General features: G+C 38.5%; 1 pseudogene; it reads right to left on the reverse strand.

Annotated features, from left to right (window-relative positions):
• Positions 1-3422: 3422 nt before the first annotated feature.
• On the reverse strand, positions 3423-4312 carry LOC133252143 (nicotinamide phosphoribosyltransferase-like; annotated as a pseudogene).
• Positions 4313-17542: the final 13230 nt, after the last annotated feature.

Genomic DNA, 17542 nt, shown 5'->3' on the forward strand with positions numbered 1-17542 from the left:
CTTTTTCACTCTCCTCTTTCACTTTAATCAAGAGGCTCTTTAGATCCTCTTTGCTTCCTGCCATAAGGGTGGTGTCATCTGCATATCTGAGGTTATTGATATTTCTCCCGGCAATCTTGATTCCAGCTTGTGTTTCTTCCAGTCCAGCGTTTCTCATGATGTACTCTGCATATAAGTTAAATAAGCAGGGTGACAATATACAGCTTTGACGTACTCCTTTTCCTATTTGGAACCAGACTGTTGTTCCATGTCCAGTTCTAACTGTTGCTTCCTGACCTGCATACAGATTTCTCAAGAGGCAGGTCAGGTGGTCTGGTATTCCCATCTCTTTCAGAATTTTCCACAGTTTATTGTGATCCACACAGTCAAAAGCTTTGGCACAGAGTAAGGGCATGCAAAACTCCAACTCACAGCTTTTCCCTGGGAAGGGAAAGAGAGTTGGACCACCTGGCAAATGCACCAACTTTTAGAGGAGCTGCTTAAGGGCTGGCTTTTGTCTTGTTTATCTCAGTGTGCCAAACATAGTCTAAAAAGAACATAGTCTAGCCACTGGAAGGTTGGTAAGAACAGAGATGGTGGTTTGATGTAGCATGTAGATCATTACTGCAGCCCTTCTAGCACAAAACAAATAAGTGAATGGCCTCAGTTCCTGCCTTCTCCCTGGAGAGGGCAAGAATTGGCAAGAATATCCAGTGGTCCAACTTTCCTGGGGACTGCCTGGTCTCACTTATTTCAGTGCACTTCCAGGATCTCACATACGCTAAATGCCTGGAGGCTACTAAGAATGAAGAGGTGTGAGCAAGGCCCTTTTCCCCTGAAACATGGAGGAGAATCTCTGCTTGCTTGTTCCTGCCTTCTGATGGGTTTCTGTCCATCCTTGATATTCACTGGCTTGTGGATACATCATCCCAATTCTCTGTATCTCATTCTCTCTGTATGTCTTCACATTGTCTTCCTTCTGTGCCTTCCTGTCTGTGTGTCCACATTTCTACTTTTTATAAAGATATCATACTTGATTAGAGCCCACTGTAATGACCTTATTTTAATGATTACCTCTGTAAAGACCTTATTTCCAAATAAGGTCACATTCTGAGTTACTCAGTGTTAGGACCTCAATGTGTTTATTCTTATAGGGCAAAATTTTACTTATAGCAATGAAAATAATCACTAATTATGCAAAATACTTATAACAAGAAATATGAAAGAACTTAAACCACGGTGCATTTTAATCAAGTTGTTTGAAACTAGTGAAGAAAGAAAATCTTCTGGTGCAAATAGACATGTTATATCCAAAAGAACAAAAATAGGTTTTTTCATATTTCCTTTAAAATTGTTTATTTACTTATTTATTTATAATTGGGGTGTAGCACAGTTTACAGTGCTGTGCTGGTTTCTGCAGTGCAAGAAAAATGAATCAGCTAAAAGTATACATATATACCTCCTACCCACCTAGGTCATCACAGAGCACCAAGCTGAGCACCCTGTGCTATCCAGCAGGTTCTCACCAGCTTTCTGTTTTACACATGGCAGTGCCCATACATCATGCTTAGGTTTTGTTGAGCTTCTTGAATCTGGGTATACAGTTTTTATCCTCTGCAAGATTTTCAGCTATTTTTTTCTAATACATTTTTTTTTTCCTTTTTTTACTCTCTTCTCTGTGGAGACTAATTCTAAATGTTTATATATAATGGTACATGAAGTTGTCCCACTGCTCACTGATGCTTTTTATTTTTTCCAGTACTTTTTCTCTATTTTATTTAAAACAATTCCTATTGCTATATCTTCAAGCTCAGTAATCTTTTTAAATTTAATATCCAATTTAATTTTTAGAAATCTTAATGAAAAATATAATAGGATCAAAACATTTAAAACAAGTACACTTACTAATCATTCCAGTAATTCATTGTAGTCATGTTGACTATAGAATATGAAAAATAAATTCAGAAGTTCAATTACTTTAAAGCACACTGCTTATAATGTTGTCAAATTTTACATTTATGTACATAATCTATAGTGGAAGCAGAATTTCTCTCTAAAAAAACATTATCTCTTAAAACTCTTGGCATATTAGAGCCATAGGCAATTTCTGTCATATAAAATTGCATTTCAAATTTGATGTCTCAGTGGTAGGATATCACAGCCAGCATATATAATCACTATGTAGTGACTTGGCTTTCTAGTCACAGCCATTATTTTTTTTAATGTAGAAAGATTAATATGTATTCTACAAGAGGCATCGAGGTTAGTAATTCTATTGGATATGTCCTGACATAATTTTCAAACCGTACAATGACACAGTTTTGTTAAGGTCACATTTTATTTGCTGGCTAATGGGCAAAAGGCAATAATTTAGTTTCATTATTTTCTTAAAAGTTTGTATTCCTAAAAATCATGAAAAAGTTGGAAAGATTGCTAACACATTGAAACTTTAAATATTTCTTATAAAATCTTGCTTGTACAAAAATATAAGTTAAATATAAACATGAAGCAGTTGTGATAATTTTATGCAAGTCTATTTTATAGTCTTCAGTTATATACAGAAATTTTTCAGCTCTGTTACTTGTAAAAAGATCAATACTGGATTGAATTACTATTTATTGGCAAAGGCCAAAAAGCTTACTTTAGCATTAATCTTTTACATGATTAAATGTAGAATTTCCTAAGTTGAGATCACCTAAACATTGAAGGGAAAATGAAAGGGCAATATATCCATAAACTAATGAATAATTTCACTGCAGTGTATCACAAAATACAAAGAAACCACACAGATCCGTACATGTGTATGTGTATCTGTATTCATACACATATATTTCCAGACTTAAAGCCTACTTAGATGCTGTTTCTAATTCCACATCGAGCTTTGCATTTTTTCTTACTCCACCAAATGAATAGCTTTTTGTTGTCATCTCATTCTTGAAGACAATATGGAGAAATCTTGACCTCATTCTTCAGGACAGCCTTTACTTTTTAAAAAAATGCAACAAAATGCCCTGCTGGTGTCCTTTGCAAAGATAATTTGGGTCATTTGTTGGAATCAGCAACTGGATCCTTAGAGACATTAATCCCAAGCCCAAGTAATTAAAAATGACTATACTTGAAGGAAAAATTCAAGTATTTTACTTTGCTATTTTCTGTAGCAAAGCTTCCACCAAAACCAAAGAAAGCATTTTCAATACTCCATTTTTTTTTTCTGATTTTTTATTTCACCTTCCTTTATTTCACCTTCCACAGTCTCTTTTAAGCTACTATATCTGTACCATCCCATTGGTCCTGATGTGGGAAAGATTGAGGGCAGGAGGAGAAGTGGGTGGCAGAGGATGAGATGATTGGATGGCATCATTGACTCACCGGGAGATAGTGAGGGAACGGGAAGCCTGGCATGCTGTAGTTAGTTCATGGGGTTGCAAAGAGCTGGACATGACTTAGTGACTGGACAACAACAAAACAACGGATTGACTAATTCTAAGATGAGGTTGGAAGCAACCTATAGCTCTTTGAGTTCTCAGTAGTGGAACTTCCTACCTAAAATATCCTAGTCTTTAGTACCAGGGTCAAGAAAATTTCAAGAACTAGTTATGATTGTTAATGGTGCTGCTGCACACTTTGGTACAATTAAATGTCTTAGATTCTTAACTACTATTTTCTTTCACACGTTATAAATGTTATAGGTATTGCAGACCACAGATCTAGGTACTGCTAAAAACTCTATTTCTCTATGTTCAAAAGCATCCTTTTATGATCTTCACCTCAAGCTGTTATGGTACTGTGTTCTACCACTAGAACAGAATAGCCTGGAACAGGATCTTTTGTTCCATAATATTTTTAATTAAAGCAGTTCCTACTACTCCGTCTATACCTTTGACATTAACAAAGTGAGCAGAAGCTCCAGTGCTAGCAGTCCTTTAAAAAGAGACTCACAATATTTTAAAGTTTAAAAATACAATAAAATTAAAAGTAAATAAATAAATAAAAAATAAAAAGAGACTCCTTTGTAGCCAAAGTCACATAACTTGTATACCATACCTTCTAGATTATTAGAAGTTTGCAATAAATATTTGGCCCATATTTTTTTCTGCTCTCTAGCATTTGTAGCCACTGTAATTAGATTTCAGGACTGAACAAGACTCGTTTCAATCTAGTTCTTTAGCCAGTAACACTCTGAATCTGTGTTTTCTCCTGTAAAGAGAACATTTCCTCTGAGAATGACAGAGTCTGCAGGAACAGTTTTTACCTCTGTTGGAAGACGTCCATCATATTTCTCGAGAATGTAGTTCCATCCCTTTTCGTTAAAGACATCATCTGGAAAGTTCATCTCTCTTTTACTCTGCAATGTCTATTCTACTGTTCATCCTATCTAGTGAATTTTTTATTTAAGACCTTAATTTTCATCTTTATAAATTTGTTTTATAAATCAAACTCTGGGCAATAGTGAAGGACAGGGAAGCTTGGTATGCTGCAGCCCATGGGATCACAAAGAGTGGGACACAACTGAGTCACTGAACGACAACAACAAAGTTTGATTTGGGTCTCTTTTATATTTCCCTTGCTTCTGCTTAGCACACCCAGTCTTTCTTCCAGTGTGCTAACTATATGGAACGTCTAGAGTGCTGGTGATGTTGTGTTTATTAACTTGAGTGGGGGATACCTGATGTTTACATGTTTGGTAGATGTTACATTTATGTTTGTTAAAGCGTATGCATGGAATGAGGGAGACCTGGGTTCGATCCCTGGGTTGGGAAGATCCCCTGGAGAAGGAAATGGCAACCCACTCCAGTACTCTTGCCTGGAGAATCCCATGGAGGGAGGAGCCTAGTAGGCTGCAGTCCATGGGGTCGAAAAGAGTCGGACGTCTAGAGTGCTGGTAGTGTTGTGTTTATTAACTTGGGTGGGGGATACCTGGTGTTTACATATTTGGTAGATGTTACATTTATGTTTTACATGCATATATATTATATTCCAAAATGAAAATTAGGTGATCCCAGAAATCATATTAGCTCTGCATGTAAAGCATCCAAAATCCATCGATATCCCACCAGCTTCACCACTCCTACCCTAATCCATGCCTCCGTCATTCACAGACTTGTTAATAGCAACACCCATGCCACTGGACTTCCTTCTTCTGCCCTTTTCTGCGCTAGTCTACTTTCAGCTCCATGGCTAATGTCTTTCTTTTAAAATAAAAGTTCAGTGATATCACCTTTTTCTCAAATTCCTGTGGCTTCCCATCTCACTCAGAGTCAAAGCCAAAGATTTTTTATGGTTTATAAAACCTTACATGATTGGGCATACCCTTATCTGACTCCTTTCTTAAAGTTTATTCTACGTTAGCCAGAGAAGCCTCCCATCTATTCTTTGAATTTACTGGACACTCACCTAACACATTGCACTTAACACTTTTCCTTGCCTATAACACTGTTCCCACTGACATCCCCATGACTCACTTTCTTGTCTTTATCAAATCTACATTCTAATTTTTTATCTTCCTAGTAGGACTTTCCTGATCAGTCTTCTTTCACCAGCACCACTCTCTTCTTCTTGGTCCCATCCTTCCTTCCATCCTTTCTTAGTACTCATCACAATCTATCATACTCTACATTTCATATTTATTTAATCTTTGTCTTCCTCAAACATAGACTCTGCAAGGAAAATGATTTTTAGCACTTTAAAAAATATTTTGTTGCTTGAATCTTCAGTGCCTGTATCAGTATCTCACACATATGAAGAATGTACTCAATAAATATTTGTTGAATAAATGCTGCCAAGCAATTGTTCTCTACTTTCAGGTAATTTTTCCTCCTTGAAATTAAAAACTGCTATTTCAGTAGCTCGTACATAATGTGCAGTGATAGCTATTTGTTAAATGAATGACTCTGTGCCTCACTAGTGGCAGTGTAGTCCTGTTATCCTAATGGTTACAGATGGGACGTAGGAGTCTGCACTCTGATGGTCTATTCTTGGCTCTTTCTGTGATTGCATTCATCATACTTGAATATTCATTAGCTGTTTATTTTGGGACCTACATATCAAACACCTGTTTAGTAAACATATTGGTATGGAAAACACTGGACAAGTCACTGCAAATTAAAATAAAGACCGCAGTTTATTCCAGGCTCCCAAAATAATGTCTGCACAATGAAATGTGTCCCAGCATACTACGGTGTGTTGCTAAACGTGTATTTGCATATGCAGATGCAAGATTCTGCCAACAGATTAGCTAACTGGCAATACAAAGCAGCCACTGAGGACCTATTTACTTCTCTTATAAAGGCCAGTACAGTTGTGTGAGCCACAAATGAAATGCGTGCTGTTGGATTTGCAGGAATAGTTTCTGAGACTGGAAATGATTACCTCTTAGCTGAAATAGATTAGGGAGCTGTTGCTGTCAGTTCTACAAGTCTCTGCTTTCTCAAATAGAAAATATCACTTGTCTTCCATGAAATATGCTGCTGGTTAGAAGAATCTACCTCCATGCTTCAACCGTGACACATTTGGAATGGCAGCCCTCACTCACCCATCTTTAATTATACCTAGAAGAGTGCTGAAAGCCAGGGAAGGACCCACGTGCTCTTGACTGGATGTGGTGCTGGCCAACTTTGACTCTATTCCACAGAGTGAAAGTCTCTTTGAAATACAGTAGCCAGAACTGCAAACAATTAGTCTTACTGAACTAATACTGCCTATACTGTGGGGGTCTATTTCAAACACTTGCAAAATGTTACAGTGGGCATCTGATCTAATACCATCTCTTTACAAATGGGATTACATAGACCAACAAGGTAAAGTAACTTGTCCATTGCAGGGTGGGATTAAAACCCAGGTCACCTGATTTATGACATCACAGTTTTTCTACTGTATTATTCTCAAAATCATGAGCCTACCTGTTAGCCACACCAATTCTCAAATAGTACCATTTTTTAAGTCATCTTTGGAGTAAATTAAAAATTTAGATCTTTGGGACTTGCTTTCCTGGTGGCTCAGATGGTAAAGAATCTGCCTGCAATGTGGGAGAACTGGGTTCAATCTTGGTTTGGAAAGGTCCTTTGGGGAAAGGAATGGCAACCCACTCCAGTATGCTTGCCTAGAGAATTCCATAGACAGAGGAGCCTGGTGGGCTACAGTCCATGGGGTCATAAAGAGTTGGACATAACTGAGCAACTAACACTTTCACTCACTTTTTCTTTTTTTTCCCAGAGACTCTAATTTGGAAACTGAGTAAAAGACTGTAGAAATTGTGCTTTAGCATGTACTCCCAGGTGAGCCTGATATAGATGGCATCAGGCACAATTTGAAAAATTCTGAGATGTGTAAGGATATAGAGAAAGTATGGTATATAGATTAGGATCATCACTGTGAAGCCAAATGATCTGTACATATAATCTCATCTTTGCTATTTACTTAGCATGTACATTTGAATGATTTCCTTATTTAGGCTCTCTGAGTGTCAATTATCCTCCCTGGGAAATGGGAACTCACTGAGCTGAGTTCAGTTCAGTCCCTTAGTCATGTCCAACTCTTCGTGACCCAATGGACTGCAACATGCCAGGCTTACCTGTCCATCACCAACTCCCAAAGCCTGCCCAAACTCATGCCCATCAAGTTGGTGATGCCATCCAACCATCTCATCCTCTGTCATCCAATTCTCCTCCCGCCTTCAATCTTTCCCAGCATCAGGGTTTTTCCAATGAGTAAGTTCTTTGCATCAGGTGGCCAAAGTATTGCCTTTTCAGCTTCAGCATCAGTCCTTCCAATGAATATTCAGGACTAATTTCCTTTAGAAGTGACTGGTTGGATCTCCTTGCAGTCCAACGGACTCTCAAGAGTCTTCTCCAACACCACAGTTTAAAAGCATCTATTCTTCAGCACTCAACTTTCTTTATGGTCTAACTCTCACATCCATACGTGACTACTGGAAAAACCACAGCTTTGACTAGGCACACCTTTGTCGACAAAGAAATGTCTCTGATTTTTAATATGCTGTCTAGGTTGGTCATAGCTTTTCTTCCAAGGAGCAAGTGTGTTTTAATTTCATGGCTGCAGTCACCATCTGCAGTGATTTTGAAGACCAAGGAAATAAAGTCTGTCACTGTTTCCATCGTTTCCCCATCTATTTGCCATGAAGTGATGTGATCAGAGGGCATGATCTTCATTTTTTGAATGTTGAGTTTTAAGCCAGTCTTTTTACTTTCCTCTTTCAACCTCATCAAGAGTCTCTTTACTTCCTCTTCTCTTTCTGTCATTAGGATGATGTCATAAGCATATATTGGAGAAGGCAATGGCAACCCACTCCAGTACTCTTGCCTGGAAAATCCCATGGATGGAGGAGCCAGGTAGGTTGCAGTCCATGGGGTCACTGTGAGTCATACACGACTGAACAACTTCACTTTCACTTTTCACTTTCATGCATTGGAGAAGGAAATGACAACTCATTCGGGTGTTCTTGCCTGGAAAATCCCAGGGATGGGGGAGCCTGGTGGGCTGCCATCCATGGGCTTGCACAGAGTCAGATACGACTGAAGTGACAGCAGCACAGCAGCATAAGCATATATGAGGTTATTAATATTTTCCCTGTCAATCTTGATTCCACTTTAGCTTCATCCAGCCTGGCATTTTTCATGATAAGTGAAACAAGCAGGGTGACAATATACAACCTTGACACTGCTTTCCCAATTTTGAACCAGTACATTTTTCCATGTCCAGTTCTAAGTGTTGTCTCTTGACCTGCATCCAGTTTTCTTGCGGGGTGCGGGGCAGGCAGGTAAGCTGGTCTGGTATTCCCTTCTCTTTGAGAATTTTCCACAGTTTCTTGTGATCCACACAGTGATAGGCTTTAGTGTAGTCCTTGAAGCAGAAGTAGTTATTTTTCTGGAATTTTCTTGCTTTTTCTACGATCCAGTGGATGTTGACAGTTTGTTGGGTCCTCTGCCTTTTCTAAATTCAGCTTGTACATCTAGAAGTTCTTGGTTCATGTACTGTTAGATCTTAGCTTGAAGGATTTTGAGCATTACCTTGCTGGCATGTGAAATGAGGGCAATTGTATGGTGTTTTGATCATTCTTCGGCATTGCCCTTTTTTGGGATTGGAATGAAAACTGACCTTTTCCAGTCCTGTGGCCACTGCTGAGTTTTCCCAATTTGCTGCCATATTGAGTGCTGCACTTTCACAGCATCATCTTTTAGGATTTGGAATAGCTCAACTGGAATTCCATCACCTCCACAAGCTTTGTTTGTAGGAATGCTTCCTAAGGTCCACTTGATTTCACACTCCATGATGTCTGGCTCTGGGTGAGTGATCACACCATCATGGTTATCTTGATCATTAAGACCTATTGTGTACAGTTCTTCTGTCTGTTCTTGCCACCTTTTCTTATCTTCTGCTTCTGTTAGGTCTACACTATGTTCTGTACTTTATTGTGCCTATTTTTGCATGAAATGTTCACTTGGTATCTCTAATCTTCTTGAAGAGATATTTAGTCTTTCCCATTCTTTTTTTTTCCTCTATCTCTTTGCATTGTTCAATTAGAAGGCTTTCATATCTCTCCTTGCTATTCTTTGGAGCTTTGCATTCAGATGGGTTTATCTTTCCTTCAGTATGTATATTATATAACATACTGTGTATAAAAATATAAATATATTTTTCCTTTGGCTATCCCTAGTCTCCTTGTCTTTTCTCCTTCAACTCCACCAAATTTACAACCAAAAATGCCTGTCTGAGGGTGCAGGTATGACAACAAGAAGATTATTCATCTATTCTTTAAAATGTTATTTTCCTTTTCCTTTCGATGGGCCTTAACTAAAATGGCCAATTGCATTCAACAAACCTGGTGAGAACTCACATTTCTGATTGAGAGGAAATATGATTAAGTAATTTAGACATTTCAGCATGCTTATTCCCACCCAGGCTAGAGGTCTTTTGGTCCAGGGAGCTTGTCAAGTGAAAATATACTCAACCCAGGTTGTCATTCATATGTATAAGCTTATAGGCTACTGAAAAAGTCTACCAAGAGATAAATAAGGCAAATTATCCAAAATCATGACTTGAGTAATACTTTATCATCAATTGTCTAAAATAACTTGATTGCAAAGATTCTAGGATAGACAGTGGAAATAAAATCAACTGTGAACTGACAGCTATGCCAGGAAAACCAAGAATTCCAAGTGGCTTTGGGGCTATTTGAATGCTTTAGATAACACAGGTCATCCTGCATTCAGACACCCTGCGATTGACTTCAAGTTCTGTCATTAAAAAACTGTTGGGAGTGGCAAACAGCTTGGCAACAGTGATGCATCTTATTGTTGAAAATGTTCCTAAACATCACATTCTAGTTGGTGGTGCTAGTGGTGGTGATTCCAGGGAAAGTGGTAGTGTGGAGGGTCTCTCTATTTTTTTCTTCTAAAAATCTAGGTAGATGGTGTAGCACACTGGATGAAAGTAGAATCTTAATGTTGAAGAGACCAAAATTTGAATCCAGTTTGATACTTCATAGCTGTGTAAAGTAATGCAAATTGCTTACAATCTTTACATTTCAGCTTTGTCATCTGTCAAACAACAACAAATTATGGACCTCATATTAAATTAAATTAAATTAAATTATATAAATATATATGAAATTAATTTAATTTATATAAATATATATGAAATACTTAATATGTAATTTAATTATAGAAAGTACCTCAATCCTAAGAGATGGTCAACAAATGCTTTCCACTTCATAGTAGTATCAGGAGTAATAAAAGTATTAGAAATAGGGTGTTTTTAAAATGATGTAGCCTAGCTCTACTTTAATCTGCTATCTAAACCTAATATGTATGTTGTTTGAATGCCATCCTGCTCAAAAATGAATTTTTACAATGTAAATGAATAAAGGATGAACATGTCTAAGAAGAAGGAAGAGACGCACAATAGTGCAGGTTATTTTAAATGTATAATGAAAACAAACAGAATTAGATGCCAGAGCCTAGGCAATATATGAATGTATCTCAGATCTGTATTTATTTTTACATTTAAGGTAGTGGGAAGTAAAGTGTCCATCTGAATCTGCATAAAACCACATAATAACTTACGAACACTTTTATCCATTGATAAAATTGTTAAATGCCAAGACCTGGAGCATAGTTGTTACATTACTAAATTGCTTCTCCCTAGACTGGTCAACTTCTCCCTGCTGCTCTGCTGCTAATTCACTTCAGTCGTGTCCGACTCTGTGAGACTCCATAAGATGACAGCCCACCAGGCCCCGCCGTCCCTGAGATTCTCCAGGAAAGAACACTGGAGTGGGTTGCCATTTCCTTCTCCAATGCATGAAAGTGAAAAGCGAAAGTGAAGTCGCTCAGTCATGTCCGACTCTTAGCAAGCCCATGGACTGCAGCCCACCAGGCTCCTCTGTCCATGGGATTTTCCAGGCAAGAGTGGGTTGCCATTGCCTTCTCTGCAACTTTTCCCTAGATTGGTAAAATGTGAAAAGTCACAGGTTCCATGCGCAGAGTGAGCCTTCCTGAGTGCACTTCACCTTCCTGATGGGGAGCCTGTTGTCCTATGAGGGAGAATCTTTTGTAGCCATAAAACTTCTATTTCTGGAAGGAGTCAGTGAGCTTATTTAAACTTAAATGAAAACACTCTTACTGCTTTTTAAATTCTCTTCTCTAGGAAATACTTTTGCAGGATTGAAGATGAATAAATCTCTAGTTTTAGGATGTCAAATATTAGCAAGTAGATGAGGGATAAAGGAATAGTTATCTTTTTGGATAAGGTAACCATAATTTTAGACTAGTTTTCTTCTGTATCTGGAAAAAGTCACACTTATTTAGAAACATTTGGAATATACAAAAAGCCACAAAAATGAAAATGTATCACCAGTATATTTAGCATTCAGACTTAAAAATTAAATTTTATTAAGTTTAAGAATTCAGTGTAAACTATTTCAAACTTTTTTTTATAAATAGCCATTTTTCACATGCATGCACAGAAGTGATATTCCATATAATTATTTTTACACTGTCCTTATATCTTGACCATTTCCATTTCATTATATTTCAGTATCCTAATTTTAAGAGCTGTGAGTTGTTTCATCGTATAGATGGATCTTACCATTTTAACTTATGTTCTCTGGTTCTACGTTTATGCTTCTCAGAGCCAAATAGAAATGAATATTCTTATAGATTAAACCTTTCAGAGTTTAATGATGATTTTTTTTTAGGTTCTAGTAATAAAATTGTATCCCATGGTATGCAGATTTTAATATATAATGGTATATTAATAAAGTTACATAGAGTTATTATCAAATTTAAAAAGAATCAACACTTTCTTCTAATTTCACTATCACTGGTATCATTATTAAAAATAATGAAGTGCACATACAGATTCACAGCACATATTTCACTTGGATTTATGACAATCTGACCCCAATGATGGAGTATCAATGCTTACTCCGTTGACTCTTCTAGTCGCCTATTTTGTTTCCAGCTATGCTCATTTCATAGCTACGAACGTCTGCAAGTTTGATAAGAGAAACCTAAAAGGGTGATGAAGTAAGCATGCTCATATTTTCTGTCCATACTAACAAAGAAATAATTTAACAGTTTCTAAGGGCCAATGAAATGGCACAACCCAGTGAGTTTCTTTTAAAAAGGAAACAACACATGTATGTATCTTTCTGCTTTAACATAGGCAATAAACACTCACAAATAATGTTGTGATGCTGCTGGAATTGGAATGATTCAAAGATAGTGCCTGGACCAAATGTCAGTAAGTACAAAAAATCCAATCATCATTAAAATCAGATAAGGCCTCTTTCTCCCTATGGGCAATAGGTTGTTTTTAAAGATACCTTTTGTTGTTGTTGTTGTTAAACTATGAAAAGCAAAATCAATTCTTGCTTTATTTTTATCTAAAATACTTATGAAAACATTTCTCTCCTTCTGTAATTTGAAGTGGAAAAAACAAAAACAACTGCAGTTGCTTTTTTTTAATGAAAGCATATATGATTAACAGTTGCCCAAAGTTGTACTGTAACTTGGAGATGTGGTTTCAGAGGCCTCTGTTATTTTAAAAAAGCAAATTGTCAGAAGGAATACGATACAAACTCTTATATCATTTCCTTGTGAAATAATAGGAAAATTAAAAAAGAAGAAAAGACAAGTAAAAATTTTAGTTAGCTCTCCATTCTAGGCCGTGGTCTCTTCCTAGTTTGTACCCTTTTTCATAGCAATCCCATCTACATGCAAAGCTCCAATCCCTATCTGTTTGCTAATGAGCCTCAAATTTATATATCTAACCCAGAGTTCACTTTTTGAGCTCCATGTATATTCAGTTGTTTTCTTGATTTCTCAACTTGCAGCTCCCCAGTGCCCATAAAACACGAGAAGTCCATAAGCATCTCCCTCAAAATGAGTCTTCCAATAGCAACTCTGAGTGATGGTACAGAGAAATAGCCACATTCATCTCTGATCCTCCCATCAGCAAATCTTATACTTTTCTCTTCCTAAATATGTCATACAGCACAGGTAGCTTTTTAGGGTCTCCCTGACCCTTTTCTGGATTCAGCTGGCCTTCTCTCCCACCCCTCTGAGCCTACTACCTACAGGCCATTGCACTCCATCTTCTTGAGTCCAGATCTTCCTTCCCTGTCCCCGGCCCAAGCACTTTCCCACATGTTCTTTCCAAAAGAAGTATTTTCACAACTCAAATATGATCATACCTCCTCCAACTTATAACTCTTTGAGGCAGGGGTCCCCAGGCTCTGGGATCTAATGCCTGATGATCTAAAGTGGAACTGGTGCAGTAATAACATAAATCAAGGGCACAATAAGTGTAATGCACTTGAATAATCCTGACCCCAACCCTCCACCCAGTCTGTGGAAAAATTGTCTTCCGCAAAACCAGTCTCTGGTAACAAAATTTGGGGACCACTGCTTTAAGGGGTTCTCAGTGATCTGTAAAACTAAAAGATGTCTTTGATGAGGTCTGCAAAGGCAAGGCTATTCTTCCTAGTTTACCAGTCTTATTTTACATTATTGCCCCTCCCACTCCCTTTGTTAAAGCCACACTTCTTTTGTTTTGGTATCTCAGTTGCATCCTGTGTCAGTTAACAAAGGCCTCCGAAGGTGCTGTTACCACATCACCAGCTCCCCCAACCTGTGATATGCGTGTCTTGCTTTTTCTCTGTTTACTCCTCATTGCTCTTCATCTTCCACCTCAGCATCATTTCCTCATGAAAACTTTCTCTGATCCACCAGCCTCAGAAAGATTCCTCTAGTTTCTGCTCTCATTGAATTGCATTTCTTTGTTTCATGTTCCTGAGTTCAATTTTGTAATTATATGCTTCTTATTTTTAATTATTTGATTAATGTGGCTGATAAGCTCTATGAATTAGGACTATAGTAGTTTACCCAGGGACAGCGGAGCCTGGTGGGCTGCCGTCTATGGGGTCACACAGAGTCGAACACGACTGAAGTGACTTAGCAGCAGCAGCAGTGCATGCTGAGTCACTTCAGTTTTGTCTGACTCTTCGCAGCCCCTATGGACTGTAGCCCGCCAGACTTCTTGGTCCATGGGGTTCTCCAGGCAAGAATACTGGACTGGGTTGCCATGCCCTCCTCCAGGGGATCTTTCCTTGATCTCCCAGGAATCAAGCTCGTGTCTCCTATGTCTCCTGCATTGGCAAGTGTGTTCCTTAACCACTAGCACCACTTGGGAAGCCCATATTAGGGCACCATAAAAATGAATGGCGTAAACAACAGAAATGTATTGTCTCACTGATCTGGAGGCTGGAAGTCTGAGATTAAGGTGTTGGCAGGGTTGGTTCCTTTAGAGGACTGTGAGTGAAGGATCTTTTCCAGGCCTCTCTCCTTGGCTTGGAGTCGGCTGCCTTCTCCATGTGTCTCTTCACATCATCTTCCTTCTGTGCACAAGTGTCTGTGTCCACATCTTTTCTCTTTATAGGGATACTTGTCATCTTGGATTAAAGCTCATCCTTATGACCTCATCTTAACTAATTATGTACATAATGACCCTAGTTTGAGATAAAGTTGCATTCTGGTGGGCTTGGGATTAGGACTTCACCATATAAATTTGGGGGTGGAGTACAGAAATCAGCCTACAACATGGACCTGTTTTGTCCCCCCATTGTTTCCAGTACAGGTAGTACTAGGGGGTTTAGTTACTAAGTTGTGTCCCACTCTTGTGACCCCATGAATTGTAGCCTGCCAGGCTCCTGTGTCCATGGGATTCTCCAGGCAAGAATACTGGAGTGTGTTATTTCCTTCTCCAGGGGATCTTCCCAACCCAGGAATTAAACCCAGGTCTCCTGCATTTCAGGCAGATTATTTACCGATGGAGCTACATAGTAGCCCTAGGTAGTATAAGAGCTGTCAATAAATAAATAAACAAATAGTTGCTTCTTATCATTCATTAGCCAAAATTATCAGGAGCAGGGACTAACTCCTTAACATGGCAGGGTTATTCCTGTATTATTTATTCTATTCCATATTAACCACAATTATTTTCCTTCTTCTAAAAAACAGAGTAACTGTCCGTTAAAAGAGAACATTTTAGTACAACATGGTGTAACTGACCCCATTATCTGAATTCAAGGACGTGACTGTAACAGAGAGGCTGCCCATATGTAGGAACTCAATCAAGTTTGATGGAAGAGAAACGGAGAGGGAATTATAGAAACAGAAGAAATACTATACCTGAAGACTTTGAGGATTTGAAAATGCAACCTGGAATGTAAATAGAGAGTAGGAATGTGCCCTCCATCCATGAGACAGCAAATGGGACATACTGTGTTTTCTGAAGACAGTTTCATATTGCTTGTTCCAGCACCCTTCTGCAATGTGGTTTTGTCACTCCTCCACAAAAATAAAAGAGTCTCACTTTGTACCCTGAAATCTGAGCTGGCCCTGGGACTGCTCTGAATGTTAGAATACAGCTGAATAGATGTTGTGTCAATTTTGAGGGGAGACTGGCCCCAGCACTGATGCTTTTGAATTCTGGTGCTGGAAAAGACTCTTGAGAGTCCCTTGAACTACAAAATCAAACCAGTCAATCCTAAAGGAAATCAACCTGAATATTCATTGGAAGGACTGATGTTGAAGCTAAAGCTCCAATACTTTGGCCACCTGATGTGAAGACCCAACTCATCGGAGAAGACACTGATGCTGGGAAAGATTGAAGGCAAAAGGAGAAGAGGGGAGCAGAGGATGAGATGGTTAGGTAGCATCATTGACTCAAAGGACATGAATTTGAGCAAACTCTGAGAGATAGTGGAGTACAGGGAAGCCTGATGTGCTGCAGTCCATGGGGTCATAGAGTCAGGCATGACTTCTTGAAGTAACAACAAATTCAACTGGCCCAGCAGTTTCATTCTTCTCTCTTGGAAGTCAAGCACCGTGGAAGAAGTGTGACTATCTGCTATCTTAAGCCCAAGATCATGTCAGAAAACCATACGTTAGGAGAGGCCCACAGAAGAGGAGAGACTATGTAGAAAGAAGGAAAGAGGAAACCCTGGGAAGCCAGATCTGTGAAGGAGGAAGCCTTCTTGGCTTTGAACCAAGATGAGCGTCAAGATGACTCCAGTGCCCACTGCCATCTGACTGCAATGTCATGAGAGACCTTTAGTGAGAACTGTCCAAGTGAGCTTAGTCAACCCTCAGGACTGAAAGGGACAATAATGCATTATTGTTTTCAGATATTCAGTTTTAGGGTAGTTTGGTATACAACAGTAAGTAACTAGAACCACCCCATCAAAGTATTATAAATGCAAAGCATATAGCAGGTAAGAAATGTCTTGTTGTTGAATGGACACATTTATTTCCAGGTCCAACAGGAATGAACGTAAAGAATTCAGAGAAATGGACCTTATGAGAAAGATATGAAAAGTCCCCTCTTACAAGTTGCTGTCAGAATACTTTTTCTGGAAAGCCTCCACTGGAAGGCTTGCAAAACACCACAAAGTTGACCATAAATGTGAGGTCAGGCAACCAGCTCAGACCTCAGGAACTGAGGAGGTTTGAGGGAGGGAGTTCTTGATACTGAGGACTTGAGGTGTGAAATGACTCCTTGCTTGGCAGCTGGAAGCTGAGAATTTTACTCCTAGAAAGTGTTAAGATTTGAAGAGAAGACATTTAGTCACTTCTGTTCAACAGCTCGTTAAAGTGTTACCATCTTCATTTTGTCCCCCTCTCCCAAACAAAACCTCAGTCTGAATTATTTGCTTAATGCAGTGCTTTGTACAACTGATTTGAGAGTGAACAAACTTTAGTTGGAAATTGACTACCGGCAAATTAATCAATGTTTAGTTGCCTTTAGTCTCATTAGTTTAAGAGACTAGGGTAATAAGGAGAGACAGTTATCTCTTTATTGTTCAACTTTGCATAGGATTAAAGGAGCTTCATGTATCAAAATAAACTCTGGCTGTAAAAATAAGAAGATCTCAGATCTTTAAAAAATTAAACACTTCTTATACCTTAATGCATAGTTTTCTGGGTATAAGATCCATCCTTATGTTGAAGCTCTCAGAAGTGTATTTCTTTTTTTTTTTTCT

The sequence above is a fragment of the Bos javanicus genome, chromosome 7, assembly GCF_032452875.1.
Source record: "Bos javanicus breed banteng chromosome 7, ARS-OSU_banteng_1.0, whole genome shotgun sequence".
NCBI classification, from domain to species: Eukaryota; Metazoa; Chordata; class Mammalia; order Artiodactyla; family Bovidae; genus Bos; species Bos javanicus.